We start from the raw sequence: 15,316 nt of genomic DNA on the forward strand, positions 1-15,316 counted from the left end.
ATTAAAGTGTGAAATCATTTCCCGAAGTCGGGAGCCTGTGGCTCTGTGCTCCAGTGACGGACACTTTAATAACGAGATTGTATCAGCCACAGGAAGAAAAAACAGCAAATGTATTTCAGGGGAGATTGTCACTTCCCCTACAGAAGGGTTCAGATGCCTTTTTGTACTTCAAATGCTACCATGGCAGATCAAACGCAATATTTGTATATTTGGAAATACAGTGCAAAAGGAACACAGAAAACAGGTGTGGTTTGACAGGCATTTCAAGGGAAATTCTAGGGAAGTCCAAACACCTGTGCTTAAGGGCTACCGGGAAAAACCAAGCTCCTTTCTCCACACATGACCAGTAAGCCAAAGGCTTCCCACCCCAGGCTGCCTCAGAGCCACTGCCCACAGCCCCTAGTCTCCCAAAAGCATGCTGAAAACACCCCGGGGTGGGCCAGCCCGTTTTCTCGCTGCGTGGCAGGTTTTCCGCCGGGCAGGAGCAGCCTGTGCGCGGCAGGAGCCCGCAACCGGGGGTTTGGGGCAGCAGCCCGGGGGGCAGCTCGCCCGTGCGAGGGGCAACGACTGCGGGGGTGGGTGCCCGGGGCAGCGTTGCCCAGCCGGGCCCGCGGAGGTCCTCCCCGCGGCGAGCAGCCCCCCCAGCCCTCAGGCCCGGCCCTGAGGCGCCCCCTCCCCCACCGGCGGCAGAACCAGCCACTCCGGCTGAAACCCGACACCGGAGGCCTCCCTGCCCCTCCGGCAGTCTGGGGCCGCGCGGGGCGAGACGGAAAGACAGGAGTGGACTATCCCCTGGAGGCGGCTCCAGCTCCGGCCTGCGGCGTGGCCAGGCCGGGCCGTCCCGCGGCTGCCGGCGGCGGCCGCGCGGGGCGACGTCGCGCAGAAAACCCCGCTCCGAGGGCTCTGCGCGATCCAGTCCTGAGAGTACCGCCCGCCCGGATGCAGGCGGCGTCCTCAACAGCTGCTGTCTCCTTCCAGCGCCCCAACCGGCCCAAATCGGCTCGAACTGGCCTAGGCCGGATCTGCTGGCCGCGGAGCAGAGCCTCCTCCCCCTTCCCCCTCCTCCCCCTCCTCCTCTCTTCCTCTCCCCCGAGTCCCCCGGCCTCCCTCCCAGAAGCAGCGTGGACCTGTGCTTCCCCCACCCCCGGCCTCCGCTCTGCCTCGGTGGGCAGAGGGGCCCTGCCAAACCTCGCGCCCTCCCCACAGCCAGGGCACAGCCCCCTGCTACAGCCCCATGCCTGTGGGCACTGCTGCTGCCCTTGAGTCTTAATAGCCATGTTGCCTCTCCGCCCTGTCTTCCTACCCACATTTCCCTCTCCTCCACAATCGGGGAAATACTGTGTGTTTTGCAGATTTTTTTTCTTCCACTTAGAGAAAAAATGGGCACAACACAAGCTTTGCCCTTTTCGGTCAAAGCCACCTCTCTGCAGTGGACATGGCTGCACCTGTGCCCTTCGTAGTCCTCTGCCCCCCCCCCCCCCCGCAATTGTGTGCAGCTCAGAGATGGCGCTTTCCTTCCCTGCCTGTCCCATGCTCGGACTCGGCTTCTTGCTCCCCCGGCACACGTACGCCCCCTTGAAGACACGGGACCCCAGCTGCTCTGTCCCCTCTCGTCACAGCCCTGCAAGGAGCAACGCAGCTCCGTTGCCTGCCGCCTTCACGGCAGAGAAAGGCTCCCCTGCACTCACCCATCTCCCCCCAGTCACGGTCAGGCCAGTCAGCCCCTGTCAGTACAGGAGACAAAGAAACCTGGGTGTTAGAAGATTTTTTTTTTTTTTTTTTAACCCATCCCCCATTCTTACAGATTAAAGGAAACCAGCCTGACTCCATTTTGGAGAGGATATTGCCCGGAGGTTTGACTTCCCTCTGTGGAGCAATTTCCTCCAGCAGCATCTGGAGCAGAAGGGAGACAGCACGCCTTGTCCTGTGGGTGCTGTGGGATGCCTCTCTGCCGTTTGGAGCCAGTGGCTGGCACAACTTCTCTGTGGCTGAGTGGCTTTGTCAGGCATGGTTTTGTGCCAAACCGGAGCAGTACGTGTGCTTGGGCTTTAGCCAGCTCTGCTGCACATTTGGTAGTTTTGGTGAAAACTTTGTTTTCAGACCTCCACGCTTCTGAAGGCATTGAGGTAGTGACCCTACATACCTCAGGGGGACGTTTCCCACAACCTTAAGGGGGAGGGATAGGTATATGTTTGCCACTTTTTCCCTGGCTTTGGTTTGATGATTCAGCTGAGTAGACCTAGCAGCTGGCTGCTGCTGAAGGAGTTCCCCCCTATTGTTGTCCCAAAAATCAGGATTCTTTTACCCAGCGTGCAAAAAAGCCAATTAACACACCGAGTCGAGATACTTGTTTATTTCATGTCTGCGCAGAGATGGGTGCTAGGTGGTCACTCCACAAAGCTAGCACGCTGGGTTAACACACAGTAAAGCATTTTATACATTTCGAACAACAGCTATCAGGACTTCCACAGTTTCGCTGAGTTACCCTCGTTCCTGTCGGTTCTCGCAAGCCTCATCTCCACTTAACGTCGCAGCATCCTCCTTTTTTACTGTGCATGTTCTGTGAGGAAGGGGTTTCTGTTGGTAGGGGGCTCTCCCTACCCGAGGGTGGGTTTTCTATGATGTTAATTAGGATAGTTCACTCAAAGTTCAAGTAGCTCTTTGGTTGCCCTTGTGCTTATCTTGGTATTTCTGTACCCGGCTGACTTATGGTGTCATCTTGTTTCTCTTCTCAAGGTCGTGCCTTGTTAACTAAGTAGCATCCTTTGTTTTGTTTCTCACATATCTCCAACAATTCCCCCCTTTGAGAACTGGATAAACAGTTTGTATTTAAAATGTCTCACTTAGATCTTTTCATTCCAAAATTTCCATCTCTGGGAGGCTTCAGAATTTTCCAAAACTGCTCATAGGTTCCTTCCCATTGACATATGTCTTGTTGGAATTTTTCCCTATCCTTTAGAAGGAAGTTTTCAAGTTCGAGGGATTTATCTTCCTCTGTCATGAGCGTGCATACACTGGGTGATTGCATTAGAGCAATTTGCTTCACCATGAGCCAAACCTTAAAATACAATGTGATTATAAGCAGTAAACATAAACATGTTAGTGATAACAAGATCACAATGGGATGTAGCATGAGATTAAGAATGCCTGTTGCCTTGGGTGACCATCCGAGGAGGGCTTTCCACCACCTATGTTCTCCATCTTTCTTCACCCGGTCCAAAACACAATGTATCTCTTCTGTGTCATGGTGAACTGTGATTAAAGTCCTTTGTCCATCTTCTCTGGCATGTTCCAGCAACTGGCGTAGATCATTGTGTTGTAACAATTTTTTCACCAGCGCGAGATTCATCCCAATGGGAGTACGCAATAGATCTTTAACTAAAGTATAATTGGATTGTAACAGCTGATAAGTCATAACAGGAGCTAAATAATTGAAATCACATCCGATAATGTTACTAAAGTTACGAACGCAAGTATTTGAGTGATTATTTATCCTGACAGTAATATTATGTATGACTGAAAAATTACATAGAGTTCTTATACACACACATCCTTTCTCAATATATATAAGTACAGTTCCAGGGATTTCTTTTGGATGTATCTCAAAGTGACAAACATTTTGCTCAGTGTCAAGACAAATGTCTTGAGCTTTGACGGTATTACTTACGCAAATAAATCCCTGTTGTTCCCGTACCACACATGCATCAACTTCAACAGTCTGCCATCTGTTATTGTCTTGTTGGGCACATACTCTATGCTCTAACGGATAGAGTACAGTCCCATTGTGATTTAATCCTAACGCAATGATCAGGTAGATGGTTTTTACTGATGCATTCTGTATGGTTACAACAAAGGCTGTGGCTTTATTACCGACAGGATTGTGAGTGAAATTGACTAGATACCACCATGAGTGGAATTCTCGTTCAAATTCAGTTGCATTTTCCCAGATTATTTCCTGAATTTCAGTAGGTAAGGTGCCATCTTCACCTTCTCTTACAATTGCTGCTATTGTATATTGCACCCACAGTTGAGCTTGGACACAACTAAAAGCTAGAGAAATATTATTTGGGGCTATACCAAGTGCATCTGTGATTAACTGGTGGTCCTTTTCATTAACCCTTTCCCACTGAGGGCATATATCAGATAGCAGCCATTGATGAGTTCCTAAAGCTGACAGGGAGGATCACAATGGATGTTCTAATTTGTTTAGATCATGTGTGGCTGTACTAAGTTTGTTTGCAAGTACTTCAGCATCTGTGCTGTTTAAGACTCCCAATCCTGTCCCTAGGATACCAGTTACATCTCTTTTTGCTCGATTTGGAAGGGTAAGAGACTGCCCGTGTAACCATGCTAACCATCCTGTATAGGATGTACTTACAAGTGGTGAACAGGCTGGTTTAACTGCAGAGCTATTAATCTGCATTGATAGTTCTACCCGTTTGAGGGACCATGATGGATTAAACAAGAGTCGTTGTTGTCCAACCCTTTTAATGACATATGGTCCAACTCTAGTTATCTGAGGGGTTGTTTCTTTTAGTAATATCCTAATTACTTCCCTAGCCCTATATTTGCGACAAGGGAAAGCCTCAGGCCATCTGGAAAATGTATCCACTAGAACAAGTAGATACTTACATTGTCCACATTTTGGTAATTCAGAGAAATCTATTTGCCAGTATTCCCCAGGGGAATCCTCTTTTTACATCACCTGCTGGCAGCTTTCTTTGTATTTTGGGATTATTTACACAACAAGTTTGACATCTCTTTACTATTACATCTGCATTTGTCTGCATTTTTGGCCCTACAGCATATCTCTTAACACTGCTTATCATAGCATCGGCTCCCATGTGAGTTTCTTCATGTAGTTTCTTGAGGAGAGCTTCCATCGTTTTTTTTAATTTCATCAAAACTACTCCGACACTCTGGAGTCCATTCTAACAACTCCCCTGGGTCCTTTGTGGCTGCCTATAAGGGTTTGGCTCTAAGTCCAAAATTGGAGATCCATATCCGGCAGAATCTGGCTATTCCCAGAACGTTTAGCAGGCTTACTGTGGCTTCCATACAAGTCTGTTCTGTATCTGCTCCAATTAAGATATCATCCACATACTGTAAGAGAGTAACATTATCGTTATTAGTTTGCCATTGTTCTAATTCTTTGGCCAGTACTTCACCGAACAAAGTGGGACTATTTTTAAATCCCTGGGGAAGAACGGCCCAACACAGTTGTCCTTTCCTTCCAGTAGTCGGATTCTCCCATTCAAAAGCGAAAAGAGTGTTTGACTGTTCATCCACTGGAATGCAGAAGAAGGCGTCTTTTAGGTCCAACACTGTAAAATAGCCATTGTTTTCAGGTACAGACACTAACAAAGTGTAAGGGTTAGACATTGTAGGATGTATGTCTTCGGTTATCCTCTTTATAGCCCTCAAGTCCTGCACTAATCGGTAATCCTGGGAGTGAGGCTTTTTCACCGGTAAAATTGGTGTATTGTATTCAGACTGACATTCTCTGAGCAGTCTATATTGTATAAAGGTATTTATCAGGGCTTCAAGGCCCTTGCGAGCTTCCAGCCTAATAGGATATTGATGTACCCTTACCCGTTTTGCCCCCTCTTTTAGTTCTTTAATCAGATTCATGTTTTTTGCTTTACCTGGGTTTTTAGAAGCCCATACCAAGGGAATTATCGCATTTAATACAGTGTCTGGAATATTCTCTTCAGTTTCTTCTGATGTTTCATATGTCAGCAAGCTAGATCTGAGCTCTCCAGGCAGTTTCAGGCAGGATATGGAGCTGTACAGCATTCTTAGAAAAGGTTACTTGTGCATTTAGTTTGCATAATAAATCTTGTCCCAACAAAGGTAGGGGGTATTCTGGCATGTATAGAAACTCATGAATTAATTTAGCTCCCCCAATTGTGCATTCCATTGGTTGTAAAAATGGCCTTAATGTTCTTTTTCCCATTGCCCCAACAATAGGTATAGTTACTTTACTTAGAGGTCCTTTACAACTGGTGACTACTGAATGAGTAGCCCCACTGTCAATTAAAAAATCTATGGTCTTGTTCCCCAGCTTAACTGGAACCAGGGGATCAGCTGGGGAGACTTTAATGTTCTCCCCCAGTCCCCTTCATTCATTGTCTGAATCTTCTAACATAATAAGATTAGCATTTTCTGCATGATCCCGTTCCTTCGGCCCCTTTCATTTCAGGCATTCATTCTTCCAGTGTCCCTCCTGTTTACAGACTGCATACTGATTTAGCCCTAAAGGAGTTCCGTTTTGCGGACCTCTTCCCTGCATTATTCCACCGCATCCTCCTCTTCCTTTACCTCTTCCTCTACCCTTCCCTCTGACATCATTTCCATTTATTGCCACTGCCAGCAAAGATGCTTGCAACTTCATTCTGTTCTGTTTTTCTTTTCTTTCTCTCTCATCTCGGTTGTTATAAACTTTATATGCTATTTCTATCAATGGTGAGATCGACATTCCCCCAGCTCCATCAACTTTCTGCAACTTTCTCCTTATATCCTGAGTCAACTACCCAATAAACAACATATTGAACATCCTCTGATGTGCCTCATCATCCGGATTGAAGTCTGTCCATTTTCTAGCTACCTCACATAGCCTTTCATAGAAGGCTGATGGATTTTCTTCTGGACCCTGCCTTACCTCATAAAGTTTAGACACATTGTTTTACCCGGTGTGCAAAAAAGCCAATTAACACACCGAGTCAAGATACTTGTTTATTTCATGTCTGTGCAGAGAAGGGTGCTAGGTGGTCACTCCACAAAGCTAGCACGCTGGGTTAACACACAGTAAAGCATTTTATACATTTCGAACAACAGCTATCAGGACTTCCACAGTTTCGCTGAGTTACCCTCGTTCCTATCGGTTCTCGCAAGCCTCATCTCCACTTAACGTCGCAGCATCCTCCTTTTTTACTGTGCATGTTCTGTGAGGAAGGGGTTTCTGTTGGTAGGGGGCTCTCCCTACCCGAGGGTGGGTTTTCTATGATGTTAATTAGGATAGTTCACTCAAAGTTCAAGTAGCTCTTTGGTTGCCCTTGTGCTTATCTTGGTATTTCTGTACCCGGCTGACTTATGGTGTCATCTTGTTTCTCTTCTCAAGGTTGTGCCTTGTTAACTAAGTAGCATCCTTTGTTTTGTTTCTCACGTATCTCCAACACTATCACGTGTGCTAGCTCCGGCATTTGTCAGAGACCTCACTGGACCAATTTAGTTCACTAATGTGGTAGGTGCTACTCCTGTCGTCCAAGAGAAATGTTCTGCCAGATCCGTGAGTTGAGCTGGCTCACCAAAGAGTCTGGCAAATTCTGCAGCCAACTCTAGAGTAGGTCTGCTACACAAGTGTGGTGTGGCAAAGGAGTAAACAACCCCCTCTGTGGCAGCAAGCTGTTTATTTGTCTCACTGATACTGTGAAGCTGTTCCTGAACAGTTCCTCCTTAGCAAGGAAAGGCAGCCACATGTGATGATGTGTACCTCCACCTGAATCTCTGGAAGTCAATCATTCATCATCCTTAGGAGTATAAGCACTATAGGTGTAAAGACTTCTCTCATAGCTGCATGCCATTTGCATCCACATCTGGATGTAAAAATACGTATACAACTGCTATTGATTTTGAGGATGGCACAGACAACCGGCACAAGTCATCTGGTTGGTATGTTGTGACAAATGCTTGCAAAATGTAGAGATTCCCCAAGGAAAGTAGGAAGAAAAGTTTATACACATGCAACTGGTTGGCCATCCTCATGTAAAAGGAGTTGTGGTGGATTGGCCCCGGCTGGCAGTCAAGGTCTCACCCAGCTGCTCGCTGCCCCCATCCACAGCAGGATGGTGGAGAGAATGGGAAGAACAGGAATGAAGAAGCTTGTGGGTCAAGATAAAGTTGGGGAGATCACTTACCAATTACCACTGCAGGTAAAACAGACTCATCTTGGTGAAATTAATTTATGGCCAATTTATATATATATAATTACTGATTTGGGTATTGGGAAACAAAACAACAAACATTAAAACACATGGGAAAACTCCTTTCCTCGCCCATTTCCCAGGCTCACTTCACTCCTTCTCTCCAGATGCCTGTCCTACGGCTTCTTACCACTGCAGGTCACACTCAGTCCCTTCAGTGAGGAAAAGGGTGGGGCAAGGGGGGGTGTTACGGTCAGTACGTAGCAGTTTCTCTCTGATACTCCTTTCGTCTCACACTTTTCCTCTGCTCTGGCACAGGTCCTCATAGGTTGCAGGGAGTATCTGCTCTGCCATGGAACACCTCCTCCTCCTCTTTCTTCTTTTTCTCCTCCGTTGGAGCCAGCTGGAAGTGACTGTGTCCAGCACAGTGGCCTTTTCTCACAGAAGCCACCCCTGAAGCCCCCTACTGCCAACACCTTGACATTGACACCCAGTACAGGACTCAGAGTTATGGAATCACAGAATAAATTAAGTTAGAAAGGACCTTTGGAGGTCATCTGGGGCCATCTTCCTCCGCCCCCTCCCATCAAAAAGGCCAGTTTTGCAGGTTGATCAGGCAGCTCCCAGCATTGCCCAGGCAAATTTTTGGTGTCTCCAAAAACAGTGATTCTGCATCCTCTCTAGACACCCCAGTATTTGAGTGTCATCGCTGTGAAGATTTTTTTCCTTATATTTACTTAAATTTTCCCCCAAGAACAATCCAGTTCTGTTTACTCTGTAACTATGTCCTGGTTTCGGCTGGGATAGAGTTAATTTTCTTCCTAGTAGCTGGTATAGTGCAGTGTTTGGGATTTAGTAGGAGAATAATGTTGATAACACACTGATGTTTCTAGTTGTTGCTAAGTAGTGTTTATACTAAGTCAAGTGTTTTTCAGCTTCTCATGCCCAGCCAGCAAGAAGGCTGGAGGGGCATAAGAAGCTGGGATGGGACACAGCCAGGACAGCTGACCCAAACTGGCCAAAGGGATATTCCATGCCATATGATGTTATGCCCAGTATCTAAACTGGGGGGAGTTGGCTGGGAGGGGCGGATTGCTGCTTGGGAACTAACTGGGCATCAGTTGGCAAGTGGTGAGCAATTGTATTGTGCGTCACTTGTTTTGTATATTCTGATTCTTTTTGTATTATTATCGTCACATTATTATTATTATTATCATCATTATTTTTCCTTCCTTTCTGTCCCATTAAACTGTCTTTGTCTCAACCCATGAGGGTTTTTTTCAGATTCTCTCCCCCATCCCACTGGGTGGGGGGAGTGAGCGAGCGGCTGCGTGGTGCTTAGTTGCTGGCTGGGGTTAAACCACAACAAACTACCAATAGGTAGTACAAGGCAGCAATTTGATTCCCCCACGGCCACCTTTCCGGTTTAAAGAAACCCAGTTGTCTTGTAGAGGACAGAAACATTAGGGTTGGTATTAATGGGGAGTGAATGGATGTGGTGGCACCAAAAGGAATGGCAGAAAAAATGTCTATAAAATGGTATATGTTGATGGTACCTAGATTAGCAGGTCATTAAGATCTGGATACATGTACAGGCAACTTCTCCGGACACAAAAGGCTGTCAGTATATCCTAGTGACTCACAGAGATGGGAAGGTGGAGAGACTAATTAGTGTCAGCTCCTAAAAGCTACCAAAACCCTCCACCAGCCATACCCAAAACCAAAAAAACCACATCTGCCAGAACAACTTGATGCAAAGCTATGAACCCAGGAAAGCTGAGGAGCACTTGGTAGCTGGCATCACTTGTCGTAAGTGTAACTGCAAGGAAGCCTGACAAGACCGCTGGGACCGAGTGTAAGTAAGTTAATTAAAGCAGTTTTTCTCTAAAATGAAATTACCTTCTCCTCCTACAGGGTGTTCCATTGTTGCTACAATATTGCAACATTATTTCCCATGTTTTCTCTCTTTTCTCCTACCTTACCTGATTCAGGCCCAAAACCATCTTGGGGGCCCTCCACTGGGCTTGCTCTAGCTTGCAAATACCTTTCTAGCACTGGGGAGCCCAAACCAGGACACAGTACTTTGGAGTGGTGCAATTCCGCACATGCTGAATAGAGGGAAACAACAATTCCCTTGAACCTGCTGGCTGTGCTTCTGGCTAATGCAGCTCAGTAGTTGGCCTTGATTTCTGCAAAAGTGCACTGCTGAGCCCTGTTTAACTTCTTGCCTACCAGAAGTCACAGGTCCTTTTTTGGAAGGCTGCTTTCTCTTTGATCCCCTAAGCTGTGCAGATTTGTGGTGTTCTTCTCTTCCAGGTACAGGATTTTGCATTTGTTTTTGTTGAACTTTATGAGGTTTCTGTTGACCTGTTTTTCCGGTTTGTTGGGACCGCTGCTGAGCAGCAGCCCAGCCATCGAGAGTATTGACCTCTCCCCCTCCAGTTTTCTGTCCACAGCATGTGCACTCCCTTCACCAGCTGCAGAGTGTTTTACAGAAGGCTGTTCACACACCACCCTCACTGCCTGCTGAAGGAAAAACTTCTACTCATTGCTTTACTCTAAAAGAAGAGCAGCAATGACCTTGGGGGAAATTTATGTACGTGTACAAACATGCGCGCGCACGCACACACACACACACACACACACACACACACACACTTTTCCAAGTAAAGTCTGAAGAAAGTGGGTTTAGTGGAATTCATTACACTGTGGTGGTTTGCAGTTATGCTGCATTTTAGGTACCCATTTCAAGGACCCCCTGCTCCAGGAGTAGAAGAATGCTGCTTTTCAAAACAGGTAGTTCCTGCCTAGCCTTAAAAGAGAGAAGATTTAAGAGAATAAGGAAAAAAATGTCTCACTCTCATCTCACAGGAGGCTGTCTGCGAACAACTGTCTCTGCTAAAAGGAACTAGCCCCTTTATACAAAGCACAGCTTCCCCTTCCCCCACCCTATCCATTGCCTCCAGCCCTCATGCCAACAGAAAATACTTGCATTCTCACATTTTTCAGTAGAGTCGAAAGTATCCCCTCATTTTCACACTATATTTATAACTTTCAAATGTTTGCCGACCTGGCTCTGGCTCTGGGAGGCCACTCTGACAAAGGGAAACTCTCTGCTCTACCTGCCTGCCTTGCTCCCTCGGTCTCTCTCCCTGATTTCCTTAGAAAAGGCAGGTCAGACCATCTCTGAAATACTCTAGGGAAAGAGTTTGGGTCTTTGTCTGTAACTACAGGGACAAGAGAAAAAAAAAAAGAAAGTAGAAACCTTCAGGAATTTACACAATCAGAAAACCATTTTACATTGCAACTGAATACAGATTATTTTGTAACGGGCATGTCCCACCCGCCCTCTTTGAAAGAGAACTTGAAAAAATTCCTTATAAGACATTATGCCTCATTTAGGATGATCACCGACAGTCTCGATTTTGGCTGTTCTCATTTGTCTCCCTCTCCTGGTCAATGGCGGTTATTTTTTTCCAGATTTTGTGGGGGTTTGGGTAGGGAAATCTTTGTTTGGCTTTTGTCCATACACAAAGAACTCAAAGTGAATACATGGCTGAGCAAAATATATTTTATGCGTACATACTTGTTCCAGTGTATTGAAGGGTTAAATAAATATTTACCTATTTAAAAATTCACCTCTGCTGGTCTTGAAATGAAAACATAAATCTTGCCATATCTCTGAAAATGAGCCAGGGGAAATCTGCTAAGGGGAGTGCTCACTTTCAGTCAAGTTCGGCATGCTGGAAAGATGCCAGGAATAGTGGAGCTGAGAGGTGGCTGCATTTCTGAAGAGGTGGTGACAGGGAGAAGAGCTAGAGTCAGTCAGTTTAAGGGAATTTGACAGTTTTGGTATAGTAAATTGAATTCTTCTGGCTTTTAAAGGCTTAGTATTGACATAATACACTTCAGGCTGCCAATTTTACCTTTTGCTTTAATGAGTCATATAAATAAAATGTATGTAAAAAAAAAGAGACAGAATTAATTTATTGCTGCGTATAATGAAGAGCCTGGGAATAGACTGAGGGGTACTCAGATAATACATAATCTTCCTGTTCTGGTTCTGACAGTACCCGTTATTCCCTGAATGCAGTATCTCTTCAAGGGCTACCCAACAATCCCAGTTTTGGTAACTCACCTCAGTTGCGTTCCTAACCTGTTTCTTCTGCATCCTTATAGCTTCCTATCAGAAACTTTAGCCACTGTTTCATTCCCTTCCCTTTCTGGCTTTGAAATCCAACTCAGCCACTATCCATGGAAACTGCTGTTTAAGTCCAGACTTCCACAGACCTCTCTCTGGACCCTGGAGGCTTCATCCTCAGCACTCTCAGAGTCTAGTCAGGGATTTTCCATGGACAGGACGGCTAATTGTGTCTAGTTACGTAGTTTTTGTAAATAAAATGTGTTAATTAGACTAAGACAAACAGACGTTCCAATTTCATTTCATTTATGAGCTACAGAAGAATGTGAGTATCCTGTAGCCCAAAAGATTCCAGGTAGTTAAGTATCTAAGTAATTACATATCCCAATACATCACTAAGCTGTATGCACTTGTGCAGCAGCTATGTTGTCTCCCTGCCACCCGTCCACCATCTCCTTTTTCCCTTTTTTAACAAACAGAAACTAAATACAGGCTTGTTTCAGAATAGTCTTCTAGTCTTAAGGAGAAATCTGTCCTTCAACTGCAAATCTGCCCAGCTTTTATTTTTATTTTTATTTATTTTTTACACTTTAGCAATTAGTATTGATGTATTCAGGAGAGCAAAGGGCAGAACTATAGAGATAAGTACAGAACGCTAAAGTCTGAGTTCTAAGAAAGTAGCCATCTGGATTATTTTATTGTTTAGAAGGCAAATGAAAAAATAGAATCAACATAAAAAAGCTTTGAAAAATCACTTCACAGAATATAGTGTAGAAGAAATGTAATAAAAGTTCAAACAATTCTGTTCCTATGTTTCAGTTTAACAAACAAAATAAACATTCAACAACTGTATTTTTTATGAAGAGTACGCCAGCTTTTACTCTGAATGCAGAATATATATTCTCAGAAGATTCAAGTGTATTGGTAAGTTAGAGTCCTTTAAGAAAGTTGTTTGTCAAATAATTTTTTTATTGTACCGGCTTATCTTGCGATAACTCCTCAAACTTTTCAGCTCATTAAACTCACTCAGTCTCCTACTCTGACATAACTGGGAGATTTTTTAACATGTGTTGTTTTTTCCATAATTTGTCATAATTGAATGCTTTCCCTTTAGCAAACAAATGTTCTACTATAGAAATTATAAAGAAAAAAAATGTGCCTGAAAGCGGCCTCCCTCCTTTGTTCAAAGTGGTTTAGGCTGTCATTACACTGCTATTTTAATCTGGCAGAAGTACAGGCCGCTGTTGAAAGGAGCAGGCTGGTTTCCCTTCTCCTGCTGTCTCCTGCCACTTCTTCCCACCACTTCCCTCATGCCACTCGTATGCCTGTGGCTGTGCGATGAGTTGCTTCAGGGAACCACTCTGGTTGAAAGCTGATTTTTCTTCTGCTAGTCTAGTTTTCCTCACTGTGAGGAGTACAAACATTAATGCCAGCCCAAGGGCAGTAACAGGAAAAGTGTCGGGAGCCAGGCAGGGAGGTGAAAAGGATTATTCTTCAATAGTCATTTAATAGTCAGTTTAAGCTAAATAGGAATCACAAAAGTTACTAAGTGCTAGTGTTGGAGGTACTGCTACTGTTTTGAACAAAGTATTGATAAATTGATAGAAAACTGATTTTCAACAGAATTAATTAGTCTGCTTTTTGCACCCACACACCTTTAGTTTTCCAGCAAAAGACCAATTGCCTGAGAACCACACTATTTCAGTTTGGATAAATTCAGTAATTGTTACAGCTGCTGGGTATATAATCTTGGCAAGCCTCTAAGGATCTAATGGAATCCAGGTAGACTGTGCCTGCAGGCTTCAAAAGTGTCTTGCTCTATTAGGGATCCATAAGGCCTAAAGCTTTGGCTGCTGACTGAGAGAGCTGGCCACGGCTATAGATCAAAGTTGTTTCAGCAGAATTTACAAGAGAATCTTGCGGCCAGCTGCACCTCTGCTACTTTGGCCTCAAATTGTTCTGTGTATTTGCCAAAGGTTTAATTAATATGTGTATAACAAATGTATAATTAAGTGAATACGAAACTATGAAATGTATTAGTACATTAAAAAAGAATAGAATTGAAATCAATACTTAAATAAGAAAGACTGCTAGTTCAGAATTCACGTGTGAATTCATGTCAAATTTTGTTTTCATACAGATCTGTGAATTTGCCTTTGTTCTTTATCCCTGTGATTTATTTCACCTAGGTTTGAGAATTCACTGGCATCTGCCATGAGTACAGAAATTAGCACAGGATTTGAAGCAGAACAGGTGTTTGAATCCCTACAGGAAAGTCTGATAATACTCCTGGAAACCTAGGTGTAGAGGATAGCCAGAAGTTGGCATGGGATCTTTCTGGATCATCTCTGTTTAGATTCCTAAGAGCGATACTGTCATCCTCAAACGTCTTGAAATACTTTAAAATCCTCAAGGTGGTCAGTGTAATTTCAGCTGGAAAATATACGCAGAAGCAGATACAGTGCTGCAAAAGCATTTTTGCAGCACTATATTTCAAGTGAAAGAAACACAAAATTTTATTCACAAATCTAACTTTGTCACAAAAATGTGGATAAAAAATGTAGGAGTGAGTATGGAAAAAACCAGAAGGTCTAATTTACTGAATTCCTTCTGATAAGCTTTCTCAAGAAAGTGTTCAGTTATATCAGGAGGCTTGAGGACAGAGAAGTGTGGGCAACCTGGAAGTGGAATAGATTGATCAGGTGGTGCAAAATAATCTGCAAGGGAGGTAAGAGTTGAGAGGGGATGGGGAGTTGAGATGTAGGAGAGATGAGAAGGTGAATGAGCAGGAGGTAAGGAATTGGAAAAAGAGAGTTTGAAATTTTGTCTTGGCAAGTGATGAAGCCTGCAGATCTCTGACAAAGGATGCTTGCTGAAAGCTGAATACGCTTTCTGGTTGCTGGCAGTACAAGAATGCTTCCTGGCATGCTCCTATACAGCCGCTTACATTGGAGTAGTAATATTGGTCCTATACTTTTCTATGGTATAGCTTGACTCTGCTTTCAGAAAAGAGCACAACAATTTCTAAATCTGGAGAGCATGGGAATTTTTCTATTAAAACCAAAATAAGATCTTGGAAAGTCATTCTGCTTTCCTGTCCTAAAACTGATATATTGCATATCACTCCCTTTTCTTGAGCTTGATGAAAATATTATAACCTTTTTGCTTGCATGTTCTTTTACATTCACAGTCAAGCTCCTGTGAAATCAGAGTTTATGTTTCACTTGTTTTTCAGGGAATTAGATTAAGGGCT

This window comes from Gymnogyps californianus, chromosome 1 (genome assembly GCF_018139145.2).
Source record: "Gymnogyps californianus isolate 813 chromosome 1, ASM1813914v2, whole genome shotgun sequence".
NCBI classification, from domain to species: Eukaryota; Metazoa; Chordata; class Aves; order Accipitriformes; family Cathartidae; genus Gymnogyps; species Gymnogyps californianus.